General features: G+C 46.4%; 1 protein-coding gene across 4 annotated transcripts in view; it reads left to right on the forward strand.

Annotated features, from left to right (window-relative positions):
* Nucleotides 1-340: 340 nt before the first annotated feature.
* Nucleotides 341-13,431, forward strand: part of DGKD (diacylglycerol kinase delta) — an 84,279-nt gene continuing 71,188 nt past the window's right edge. For 3 of the 4 annotated variants that reach the window (XM_050965256.1, XM_050965259.1, XM_050965257.1), the window contains exon 1: nucleotides 421-489. The gene's annotated coding sequence lies outside the window, so the exon portion shown is untranslated. Of the gene's footprint in view, nucleotides 490-13,431 lie in introns of all 4 variants that reach the window. The other variant, XM_050965255.1, reaches the window with a different exon arrangement.

Raw genomic sequence — 13,431 nt, forward strand, 5'->3', positions numbered from 1 at the left:
GGGGCTGCGGGTGAGAGCTCCTGGGGGCGGCCAGACTCCCCTAAGCCAATGTGTGGGGCAAGGGGTCAGTGCTGATGCCCCCCCACACACACAGTAGGGGGCGGGGGCGGGGGCGTTGAGCCCTCAGGAGAAGGACCAGGGCCACCGCAGAACCTTACCCGAGGTGAGCACACGCTCTGGGCCTGCGCCCTTCTCGCAGCCCGGGATGCTGCGGGGGGGGGGGTCTCCCGGCTGGACCTTGCGGCTCCGCCTCTGCACGCCAGGGGGCGCGTCACAGAGACGCTCTCGCCGGCCGCTAGGGGGCGCTGGGCGGCCCGCTCCTCAGCCTGCAGCATGGCGGCGGCGGGCGCCTCGCGGCCCCAGGCCGGGGTCGCTGCTGCCGCCGCCGCCGCGGCGGAGGAGTCGTCGGACAGCGAGCCGGAGCAGGAGCCGGGCTCCCCGCACAAGCTCATCCGCAAGGTCTCCACGTCCGGCCAGATCCGCCAGAAGGTGCGTGCGGCGCGGCCGGGGGGCGGGGGGCCCGCGGGTCGGGCCTCGGGCTGCCGCCGTGCTGGGCCGGCTCTGGTCCGAGAGCCCAGCGCCCGGAGCCTGCCCTCGGCACTGCCCCGGCTCCGCGAGCCAGGCTGCCACCCCCCCCGTCAGACTGGGCCCCGTGGCCCCCATCCCCCTGGGTCAGACTAGGCCCCCCCATATCTACCAGTCAGACTGGGCCCCAACTTCGACAACGGCATGTCAGACTGTGCCCCCCACTCCCATGCCCCCAGTCAGACTGTGCTCCTCACCCCCATACCTGCCAGTCAGACTGTGCCCCCCATTAGATTGTAACCCTCATCCCATCAGACTGTGCCTGACTCCTACAGCCCCATGTCAGACTGTGCCCCCATCAGACTGTTCCCCACCACCACTCTCATTACCCTTGTCAGACTATGCCCTGCACTCCCCAGACAGACCCTGTCACCTCCACATCCGTGTTCCCTAGCCAGACTGTGCCCCTCATTTCTCATATGCCCCGTCAGACTGTCCCCCTTCCGGTCAGACTGTACCCCTCCAACCCCCATCTGCTCCTGGTCAGACTGTGTCCCCCCCATCCCTCCACTCCAGCCCCCGCTGCCCCCTTAGACTGTGCTTCTCCTTCCTTCAGTCCTCCTCCTCGTTATATTTCCTTGATCAGGCTGCCGCCCCCATCCTGTCCGTAGTCAGGCTGCATTCCCTCATCTTCTGGTGATGGTTGTGAGGGTGCTAGGCTGTCATTAGTCTCAGTGGCAGCATTTTGTCTGCTTTAGAGGAACTCTCATTGCACCCCTGCTATGGTGCCACCCCAAGGTAGAAGACATGGGGGCCCCCTTGGGTCAGGGATAAGAACAGTCCTAGAGGAGTGCTAATTTGTGTGTTGCAGCTCTTTGGCTTCTCCCTATAGCTTTGTGAAGTCCTCTGTGTTCCTTGGGGTTTTACATATTGTTTTACTTCCTAGAAATAACAGGTCAAACATACTTTCACCCCTGCTGTTATCTCCAGGGGGTCAGCACAGTACTGACTGGGATGCTGGAGGCTTATTTGTGGTGCAGGGTTTTTTTTTCATGGGGGTTGGAGAGCAGATGTATCTTGTCAGAGCCATCTCATAAATAGTCTTTATGTACACCCAGTTCTGGTGATGACTCTGCCCCTGACATTGTTGCCCTCTTCTCACATGTGGGAGTTCTCATCATTCTGCTCAAGATCATTACACTGGTCCCAGTTCTGAGCTTCTCCTCTTCCAGTGAAAGAGAGTCATTTTGAGGGCTATTTAATCATTTCAGCACATATGCTGGAGTCTGGTGCTGGAGACCCTGTGTCACTTCTTGATTTAAAACTATTGAGACCAACGGTGCTCTTCCCAGTGTGGGGGAGAGGGTTCTTTAGCTGTGACAATACAGGAGGAAATCTACCAAAAAGCAAAACCCTGAGCATTCTGAGCAGATCCCAGCCATGCTCTGCAAACAGGTAGTTAGATTTCAGCTGTCAGTCTGTTTTAAATATCAAGGACTTTCTGGATCCTCTTCTGCACCTGAAGAGTTGGATGTTAGAAATTCTTCCCACAGAAAGCCGGATGAGCCCTGCATTCTCTTAATAGTGCCTGCAGCCAGAATTCCCTGTGGACAGGGAGGAAGGATGCAGCAGTCACACTAGTGGATATGACTTTAGTATCTGTGCATTGTGGCAAGTAATAAAAACAAGGACAAATCTTTTTGCAATACTGGAATGGGAACCTTCCTCTCCCTAACTGCAGGACACTAGGAATACCAAGGTTATAGATGCCTTAGATTTGCGGCAGTTCAAATAAAACAACTCTTCCCGACATCCCTGCTTAATCACTAGCCATATTTTACATCATTTCCTACGTCAATGTGGCTGGAAAAAGCCTAAACCAGTACTTGCACTGCGTGAAAATAAACATGTTAAGAACAAGGATTATAAACAGAAATTGTCTATAGCCATTAAGCCTCCCTTATTTTAATCTGCAGAAGACCTTTAGCTGCTAAACAATGTCAAGTTCTCCAAGCAACCCTGAATATTACAGCATTAAGGATTGCTTAATTCTGCTGCTTTCCCTCATTTTATTTCATCATTTCTACTTCATCCACTTCTCTTCTACATGCTATGTCAGGCTGTCCCAAGGAAGGCAGAGAAAAGCCAGACAAGACTGATGTGTGAGGAGCCACAGTTGTGGTTAGATTTATGAAAAAGTCAAGCAGCCTGAAGATAAGGAGCTATTTCTTTTTACAGAGAGAGACTTAATTTTCCACTGGGCATTTTCAGTTATTGAATAACATAGGGCAGACTACCATATGGTTCAGGAGTTCAAAACGACAGATGAACCATATGGTTCAGGAGTTCAAAACGACAGATGAACGATTCCAATGCACCCTGAGGATGTATATCTCTGCTAACCACACCTTTAGCTGCAGTTGCCTCAAGGCTGTTCCTACAGTTGATTGTACAGCTAAATCATCTAAGGAATTTACTGGGCTATGGCCGGTAGGGGGCCTCTTCACCATAACATTGCAAATGTGAAGCTTTTACAACTAAGCCTGCCAGTCAGTTCCTCTGAATTTACTTGTTCATTACAGTAAATCTCAAATATTTCAGAGTTATGTTATGTTTCCAGTACTGCTGCCATCTGCAAGATCTTTTTCCCCTTTCTTGAGGTTAAAAAGGACTTCTGACTTATAGGTGTGTAAACTTTCATTACAACTATTTCCAAACCTGCCTGATGATTCAGTGCTCTTGACTGAAATATACACCCACAGCCACAGCAAGTGTTGTTGGTTAATTTAATGGGGTGTTGCTGGTGATTTTTAGTCTCAAATGCCAGGCTTGAAATAGACACATACTAGCTAGAGGCCGTGAGAGAAAGCCACTCCAAAGGGTATAAGCACAGATTTAAAATTTTTATTCAAGTTAATGTTTAAAATTAAATATACACAAGTTAAGAGGGAAGGTACTGTACATCTGGGGTCAGGCTTGAGTTATGAGGGATTACAGGTATTGCTTACAAGTATCACAAGATACATACATATCACATAACCAGCATAGACCCAGGTTGGAGTGCGGGAGTTTTAAAAGCCTCAGTGGATAAGTGGGCTTGGGTACGCCGCCCATGGAATGTATAAAGACTCCAAGTCAGTATCAGTGTAGCGAATAAGTACATGGGTGGAATGCGTCCCTTGGTTCGTCAGGGAAGGAAGTGGGTTATTTCCCTGATTTGCGATCTTGATTACTCAACCTGGTATTGACGGTGTCCCGTGATGTGTTCCGTATAGATGTCTCTGGACCACCTGATGGTGTCGGACACCATGAGCTGTCTCATGAGCTGGGCGTAGTGTTGACTGACTCCGCACACTCTCAGTACCGGCTGACTGTGGGGGTCCCATGAGCCCAGGGCTCCCACAGTCAGGGCGTATCTGGACCTCTTAGCCCTGGGTTCTCAGGGTGTCAGCCAGCGGGGTGTACTTCAATGCCTTCTGTGCACAGGCCTTATGGAAGGCTGGTGACCTGTTTTCAAATGTAGTAAATTGGTGAGAGAATCAGTGCTGTCTTTCCCTCTTGCAGCTGCTGGAAATAAAAATAGATCTAGAAGCAGGAGCCTTGTCTACACTAGTCATTCCTAACACTGGTTCACCGAAACCTTTAGTAATGCCAATAAGAAATAAAATAATCCTAGGCTGTCCCTATACTACCACTTTCTGCTCCAAAACTTTTGTTGTTCAGAGGTGTGAAAAAACACACCCCTGAGTGACAAAAGTTTTAGCACTGAAAAGCGCCTGTATAGACAGCACTTTATTGCTGGGAGCTGCACGCCTGGCGATAAAGCTCCCACTGCTTGTTGGGGTGGGTTGTTTTGTGTCTACACTGCCCAGGTCACAGTGCTACTGCAGCAGCGCTGTAACATGGGCAATGTAGACATACCGCTAATGCACGGGGCTTAATAGTATAGAGGCAGCACAAACCTTGTCTTCTGCTGCTTCTAAGGCATTCTCCAAAGAACAGAGGAGCGGGGTGTTGGAGAGAGACTGCCTTCTCTTCACCTTCGTATGAGTTTTCAAAGCAGCTGGAGAAAACTGATAAGACATTGATACCTCAAACATCTCTGCTTCAGTGCATGATGGACCAATGGGCAGAAGAAGTTTCTTATTGACTTCTGACAAGCAAGTTTTTCAAGCTTTGTTCAGTTGAGATAAGACGGGGAAATTAAGCAGTTTACCAGTTTACTACAGGTATCATATGCATTATTATGGTAAGAAATAACACATTTCAGCAAAGTTCAGTATAAAAGAAATATCTAACATTCTGGGGGATTGTGCGTTTGAAGTGTTTGTTGTTTAGCTCACTCACTGTTCTGTTTTTCTCCACTGCAGTGTGTAGAGTACCTCTCAGTACATTTGTCTTTGTGGCCATCTACCAATAGGACTAGAAGAAAATGTTATAGAGGCATTCATTTCAGAACCTGGAGTAGGAACTAGAAACCATAAATATAAAACAACACATGTTTGTTATGAAGGATTTAGAGTGAGATTAGTACTACAGTAAAACTAGTTCACCAGCTTTTCTCAGTCTTTGCAACCTAAACCAGACAGCCTGAGCACAAATTTCTAAGAATGGGGGGCCAGTAACATACATGGATAACAGCACAAGTCAGGTCAATGCATCACTCAGCACTGAGGAAGGAGAACAGAGCCCTTAGTACCTGTTTAATTCGTGTGACAATATCTATGCCCTTTAAATCAAGCATACATTAGCTATTATTCATACCCTCCACCCATTAGTTTGCTCATGTCCTTTAAGCTTCACCTGTACTGATGACTTTGGGGAAGCATATCACTAATCCATTGTCATTGGCACAAGCAATGAGAACTTGTCTCACTGCTGGAGATCTTTGAATGCTGTGTGAGAGCAACAACTGTTACTTCCTTTAAAACAAAAAACAAAGACCCACACACACACTTGCAGCTTTTCTCATTCTTTCTAACCATATTTTAGGTTCCAGGAACTAGAGAGCCAACATTAAACTTCTGTATAGGTTGAGGACAAAGATTTATGTAGATTACATTGCCAAAAAGTACATTTTGGAATAAATAGTCCTTCAAATACAACTAGAGACAGTGTACGAAACACTTTTTACACCTGCCTATAGCTAATAATAAAAATCTAGTTTTTTAAAAAAAGCTACCTCAGCCAGTTGCACAGGTTCCTTTTTACCAAAACCTACAATTAACAGCTATTAACATTTTGTCCTGGGAGAATACCAGATTATAAAGCAAAATCTTAAAAGCCTAACCTAGACCATCAGTTTAGAAAAGTTAGTAACAAGTCATTTCACAGAGCAGGGTTAATTTTCTTTCTCTAGTTACAAATCCAACTTGATTATTTCTAAAACAGAAGGTTCTACACCAGGTATCTAAAAGAAAATAGAAGTGTGATAATGGATTTTTGTAGTCCCTGTTTCTCTGGAATTTTACGCTCCATATACACTACATAGTATAGTAGCAGCTACAGAAGTTTCAGAATGAAATGAAATTTAAGCAAAACATACTCCTTTTGGTCCTTGCTTTGTAAAGATCTTTTTAGTTTCAACTTTATTTATTTAAAATATTTTAACTAGCTTTTCATATTAAATTATTAGTTACCCTTTTTCTCCCTGAAAGGTTGCTGGTTCTTGTTTCAATATAAGAGTTTACCCAGAAGCTTTTGCAGAAGAATCCTTTGAGGACTTCAGCTTGTTTGTATGCCCTAAAGACTAATTATCATAATTAATTAACCCATTGGTTTCAGATGGAATCAGTTTTGTCTCCCTGCAGTTTCACTGGCGAAACGTAATGAACTGCATCTGAAACCAGTTGGCTTAAAAAGCCAACAGCTCTCTTATCTGTCTCTCATGGTAGTATCTGAGCATACAGTCTTTATACATTTATCCTCAGAACAGCCTTGTGGGGCAGGGAATTATTATTCCTATTTTACAGATGGGAAACTGAGGCATAAGGGACTTGCCCAACATCATGTCAGATGAATGTGGCAGAGCTAGGAATTGAACTCCAGTCTCTCAAGTCTAAATGTAGTGCCCTGATCACAGGCTACCTTTCTCTCATATTGTTCACTTGCTGTTTTTTAGAAAGACTGTGCAGGAATGGAGTTTGGGTGGCTGGGAAGAGTCTATTGCTTTTAAAATTGCTATCTCATGAGGAAGGTCCATCTGCATTCTGCTTTTTTGAGATCTACAGGTCTTATTTTAAAAAATGTCAGTGATCAATATTTTGAGGTCCCTGGCTAAACCAGTGTTCTGTTCTTCTGCTGGTACTGTGGCTGCGAGTTAATAAATCACTGTTCCCAGAGCTATGTCGATATCCCTTGAAGCTGCTGTTGCAGAGATCAAGGTGTTTTGAGATGATCAAAAGTGTTTTGAGCATTCTGAAAGGGCATTACAAACAGTGGAAACTTAAAAAAAAAAATTTTAAAGGCAACTTGAAAGTAAATGAGAAAAAATGGACTTAAAAGCACAAGTTGTCTGATACATAAATACTGAATAGCATTTGATAAAATCAGTTGTTACAAAATAACAGAGATCAAAAATTTAAAAGATCCTTTCAGTACTAATTACATGGCTGAATTACACCTTACTCCTAGATGTAGTCCCTTTGCAGTCAATAGGACTACTATGTGGAGTAAAATGTGCAGGATTTGGCCCATAATCTATCAGCTACTGAAGAAGGCTGCAGAGGGGAATCAGAACTCCAGTCTCTCTCCCTCCTTGGGTTATGACTCTTTTGTCTTTCCTCTATTCTAGTAGTTTTCAACTTTTTCCCATCACCATACCAGGACTAGCCCACTGACCCTTCCTTCCCACTTGGCCAAGACAGCCCTGCCCACTCCTCTCTCATTTAGCAGAAGGGGAAAGGCTGGATGGTTGTGACTTTGAGGTTAAGAACCCTGCTCTGTTCCTGGATGTGCTTTCCGCTTGTGTGTTCATTATTCCTGTATCAGAGGGAGCATGGAATGTTCCTGGATCAATGCACTACTCATTCTAAAAGCAGGCAGAATGAGAGGAGTAACAGGCAGGCCTGGTGGAAAAAAGTGTTCTTGAGTAATAATTTGACTCACCTCTGATGAGTGCATTTTTTTGAGCCCTAGTAATGCAATCATGTTTTAGCTTTCCAGATTTGGTGCTGTAGGAGAACTAAGGTAATTGCAGTATAATAGAGGCAGTGCAAGTGTGTGTTAGTGCTGGAGGTTCTTAGATGCTTTGATAGTCATGTTCCAGAGCTGAAGTTTTCATGAGAGAGAATGCATTTTGTTGCTGTGCTGAAGTGTTGTAGAGGTAATAGAGTTCTTGCAGCCTGATAACATAAGGAATATATTAGCGTGTTATATGTATAGTGTAGGATGGTCGAAGAAACAATGTATCTCATGTTTGATCTAAGTCTACATAGCTCACATTAAAGGATTAGGACCCTTTTAAATCTCTCTTCTATACACTAGTGTTCAGATAACATTTAAGCTGCTGTCCTTCTTTAGACATGTCTCTACATGGATTTGAGCTCTTATCTTTCAGCTTTGCTGTACCTGCTGGGTTGATCTGAACTTTATGTACATCTATCCTCTGATAAATGTGTTTTGAAAAGATGCTTGAAGCCTGTGGAAGGCATAAAAGGGCTTAAGCAATAGTGCTGCCAGGAGTTGTTCAGCTACTAACTTATTCTTTGTCAGGCTGTGGTGATGTGCTTTTCATTCTCTGTGTTGTGAGAGGCTGACCAAAGTATTCATCTATTTTAAGGGCTTTGCTGGAAGCTCTCTGACTGGGCTTGTCTTATGAGGGAGCTGAGTGACTGATGTGTTGGCATGTAAGGTTTCCTTTCCTGTACAGATGCAACATTTCCCATATTTCCTGACTGTTAATCAATTCCAGGGTTTCTCAAACAGGGGTCGCCGCTTGTGTAGGGAAAGCCCATGGTGGGCCGGGTCGGTGAGTTTACCTGCCCCGTCCGCAGGTCTGACCGCTCGCAGCTCCCACTGGCCACAGATTGCTGCTCTGGGCCAATGGGAGCTGCAGGAAGCGGCGTGGGCCGAGGGACTTACTGGCCGCCGCGTCCATCAGCAGCCTGAGATGGGTTTTTCAGTTAGTATAAAATCCTATAACATACTTTTGTTTTAAATAACTGCTATTCACACTAAGGTAAGAATAAAGGCCTGGAGAAAACGCCTCCCACAGTCAAGTATCAGAGGGGTAGCCGTGTTAGTCTTGATCTGGAAAAAGCAACAAAGAGTGCAGTGGCACCTTATAGACTAACAGACATATTGGAGCATAAGCCTTTGTGGGTGAATACCCACTTCATCACCCACTACCCACAGTGAAAGGCTTGGCTTTTGTTGCTGGACCAACTGACCCGCTACCCTAGTATACAGTCTGGCTTTGGATTCCTGTGGCTCATCTCTTATCCTCTTTTCTCTCTCTGGATTCCTTTTGTTATAATGAATTCACGTAAATATATTATCACTTTCATAACAGTGGAAGAATTCCAAATTGCATTCTTCACCTTTCACGAGCTAATTTACTTGCATTAGCAGGGCAAATTTCAAGTTGATTTTCCAAACAGTAGTAATCAGTTAGCCTCAAATATACAAATTGTGCTTTCCTCAGTGATGCTAAATCATGGCTCTTCAATGATATCTCTCTGCATATCCTGTCTTTCATTGTTTTGTTGGTATTGTTTTCTGAGTAGTTTGGGCTTCCCCCAGGGCTTTCTAGAGTTGGTTTCAAGGGTGTGACCATTGGCAAGTGGAAGGATGTTGCATTTGGATTAGTTTAACTGCTCCTGGCCTTTTGACTTTCTGTGTCTGTTGATCTTTTTATGAATCTCTGTGGTTAGTCTAAGGCCTGGTCTACACTACAGAGTTAGATCAATGTAAGGCAGCTTATGGTGACCAAATTTTGTAAGCATCTACACTAAAATGTCACTCCCGCCAATGTAAACTCGCCCACTACATCAGCTTAATAACTCCACCTCTGTGAGAGGTGTAGCACTTAGGTCGACATAGTTAGGTTGACATAGTGTCAGTGTAGACACAGCGTTACTTACATTGACTTTAGTGGCCTCCAGGAGGTGTCCCACAATGTCCTGCTGTGGTCACCGTTTTGAACTCCACTGCCAAGGGCCCCTCCCCTCTAAAGCCCTGCAAAGTTTTGAAATTCCATTTCCGGCAGACTTGCTCCCACCTCAAATACACAGGAGGAGGTGGATCTCCTGGACTGTGGAGAAGAGGCAGGCACAGCTCCAATCTAGCCATAAAAACGTAGATATCTATGAGCAGATTGCTTGGGGAATGAGAGGAAGAACAAGAGGGACCTGCAGCAGTGCTGCATAAAAGCCAAGGAGCTGTGGCATACGTACCAGAAGACAAGGGAGGTTAACAGTCACTGTGGTGCGGAGCCACAGACGTGGTGCGAAGCCACAGACATGCTGCTTTTACAAAAAGCAGTATGCCATCCTCAGCAGAGAGTCCCTCCCCTCCACCCCTCCCAAAAAAAGCCCTGTGGATATTTCAGAGGAGTCAAAGACACAGGCCCTTGGAGTGAACAGTGAGGAGGAGGAGTATGGGAGATAGGCGATTGGGGAGATCCAGTGGCGCAGCAAGTCAGGACATGTTTTAGACTTCAGAGCAGTCGAGCCAGTCCCTGCAGTCCAGCAGAGATGAACATGATGCAGGGGAAGGAACCTCTGGTAAGTATGCAGTTTGCTTTGATATTGCAGGAACACATCTGTTGATTTACTCTTGATTATCAGTTGATTTTCTCTTTTCTTCACTGAACTCAGTGTCAACCTGTGGAACTCCTTGCCAGAGGATGATGATGTGATGGGTTGGATCATAGAAACCCCCTTGGGGCTGCCAGCTGATTTGCCAAGACTACTATTGCCTCTGCTTTCCTGCCCTGGCAGCTTAGGACTTCAGTGCCCTGCTTGGTTTGAGCCAGACCCACTAGCCTGCTGCAAACCCAGACCCAGGGTCTGAACTACATCCCCTAACAGCTGTAGGCTTAACTGAAAGCACCTTACAGAGGTTTTCCTGTCTTTAACACTCAGATGTCTAACTCCCAATGGGGTCCAAACCCCAGATAAATCAGTTTTACCCTGTATAAAGCTCATGCAGGGTAAACTCATAAAGTGTTTGCCCTCTATAACACTGATAGAGAGATATGCACAGCTGTTTGCTGCCCCCCCTCCGGATATTAATACATACTCTGGGTTAATTAATAAGTAAAAAGTGATTTTCTTAAATACAGAAAGTAGGATTTAAGTGGTTTCAAGTAGTAACAGACAGAACAAAGTGAATTACCAAGCAAAATAAAACAAAACACGCAAATCTAAGCCTAATACAGTAATACAACTGAGTACAGATAAAATCTCACCCTGAAAGATGTTTCAGTAAGGCCTTGGCTACACTTGGAGGTCTGCAGCACTGGGAGTTACAGCTGTCTTGGTACAGCTGTGTAGGGAAAGCGCTGGAGTGTGGCCACACTGACAGCTACCAGCGCTGCAGTGTGGCTACATTTGCAGCACTGTTGGGAGTGGTGCACTATGGGCAGCTATCCCACAGAGCACCTCCTCCCATTTTGGCGCCGTGGGTTGTGGGAAGGGGTCGGAAGGGTGCGGGTCATTCCGCTTCCTGTCCCAATGCCCTGTGATGCATCGCTTCACATCCCAGCAGTCACTGTTTTTCCGTCCACGTTTGGCGCCATTTGACTCTCCCAACGGTTTCTGTGCAGCGGCATTTCTGTGGGAAATGGAGCCCGAACTGCTGAGCACTTTGCTGACGAGTGTCGCCAGCACATCACGTTTAGCAGTTGAGCTGTTCGTTCAGCTCCAAAGTGACAGTGAGGAGTCTGACAATGATATTGAGTTGCCTGACACGTATGACACTAAATTGCTTGTGGCATTCACGGACATGCTCAGCACCGTGGAACGCCGCTTTTGGGCTCAGGAAACAAGCACTGAGTGGTGGGATCACATCGTCATGGAAGTCTGGGATGACAAGCAGTGGCTGCAGAACTTTCGGATGAGAAAAGCCACTTTCACGGGACTGTGTGCTGAGCTCGCTCCCACCCTGCGGCGCAAGGACACGAGATTGAGAGCTGCCCTGACAGTGGAGAAGCGAGTGGCTATTGCAATCTGAAAGCTGGCAACTCCAGACAGCTACCGATCGGTCGGGAACCAGTTTGAAGTGGGAAAGTCGACCGTTGGAATCGTGTTGATGCAAGTTTGCAGGGCCATTAATCGCATCCTGCTAAGAAAAACCGTGACTCTGAGGAACTTGCAGGACATTGTGGATGGCTTTGCACAAATGGGTTTCCCTAACTGTGGAGGGGCGACAGAAGGGACGCATATTCTTATTCTGGCACCACCCCACCTAGCATCCGATGGCACCACCCCACCTAGCATCCGATGGCACCACCCCACCTAGCATCCGAGTACATTAATCGGAAGGGGTATTTCTCCATGGTTCTCCAGGCGCTTGTGGATCACCATGGGCGTTTCACTGACATTAACACAGGCTGACCTGGAAAGGTGCATGATGCACACATCTTTCGGAACAGTGGCCTGTTCAGGAAGATGCAGGCCGGGACTTTTTTCCCAGACCGGAAGATCACAGTAGGGGACGTCGAAATGCCCACTGTGATCCTTGGAGACCCCGCTTACCCGTTAATGCCTTGGATCATGAAACCGTATGCAGGGAAGCTTGACAGGAGCAAGGACCGGTTCAACTACACGCTGAGCTGGTGCCGAATGACTGTGGAGTGTGCTTTTGGCCGTTTAAAAGGGCGCTGGCGATCTCTGTATGAGAAACTAGACTTGGGGGAAAGCAGCATCCCTGCGGTTATATCTGCGTGCTGTACCCTCCATAATATTTGTGAAGGGAAGGGTGAAACATTCAGTCAGGAACGGACCTCCGAGGTTCAACGCCTGGAGGCTGAATTTGCACAGCCAGGGAGCAGGGCTACTAGAGAGGCCCAGCACAGGGCTACAAGGATTAGGGATGCCTTGAGGGAAGAATCTGAGGCTGAAAACCAACGGTAATGTTTGGTGCCTTGCACGGGAGTGGAGTGCAGTGGTTACAATGTTAGGAGAAATCTGTTTTTCCTAAGCTGATTTACAGTGCCTGTTTCTTTCCTGTTCTAAGATATCTTTGACTTTCTGCAATAATAAAGACTGTTTTCAAAGCCAAGAATTCATTTATTGAAAAGAAAATAACTTTATTGACAGACACACAACATTTCGGGAACCTAAAAGGGCAGGGGGATGTGGTGGTGAACTGTACAGTCACAGGTTTGAATATGTCCTGTCTTGAGTGCTGTGCAATGACTGCTGCACTTCAGGATGGCTATACTGCATGGTCATGGGGGTTGAGTGCAGAGGGTAAGGGTCGTAGTTCTCAGGGCTGGTTGGTGAACATACAGGTGTTGGGGGCAGCTGGTGGTGGTAAGAACCTGGATGCTGGGGAAGGGGTTTTGGAACTGACATTGGGGCACAAGGGAAAGAGCTTTGGGACGGGGGGACAGGGGCCGGCAAAGTAGTGCTCTGCCTGCATGGCTTTGAGTGGACATCCCCGGCTCTCCCATCCCCCACACAGACAGTCCCTACTGCATCACATCCATGCAGTGCATATTCATTATCTTAATGATTGGCTGAATCGTGACTGTTGTTTTCAGCTGTAAAGATGTCAAGCGTCCTAAAAAATCAATTAAAGCAAGTGAAGTCGCACCTTTATAGACATGTCTACACTAGGAATTTTATGAAAAAATACCATCCCTATTGGTACAGCTGAACTGGTGGGAACTTTTTAATAAAATTCCGTAGTGTTGCCAAGAGATCAAAGAACCCTTGCTCAAGGGATTTCAGTTCTCAC

Source organism: Gopherus flavomarginatus, chromosome 8, assembly GCF_025201925.1.
Source record: "Gopherus flavomarginatus isolate rGopFla2 chromosome 8, rGopFla2.mat.asm, whole genome shotgun sequence".
Lineage (NCBI taxonomy): Eukaryota > Metazoa > Chordata > Testudines > Testudinidae > Gopherus > Gopherus flavomarginatus.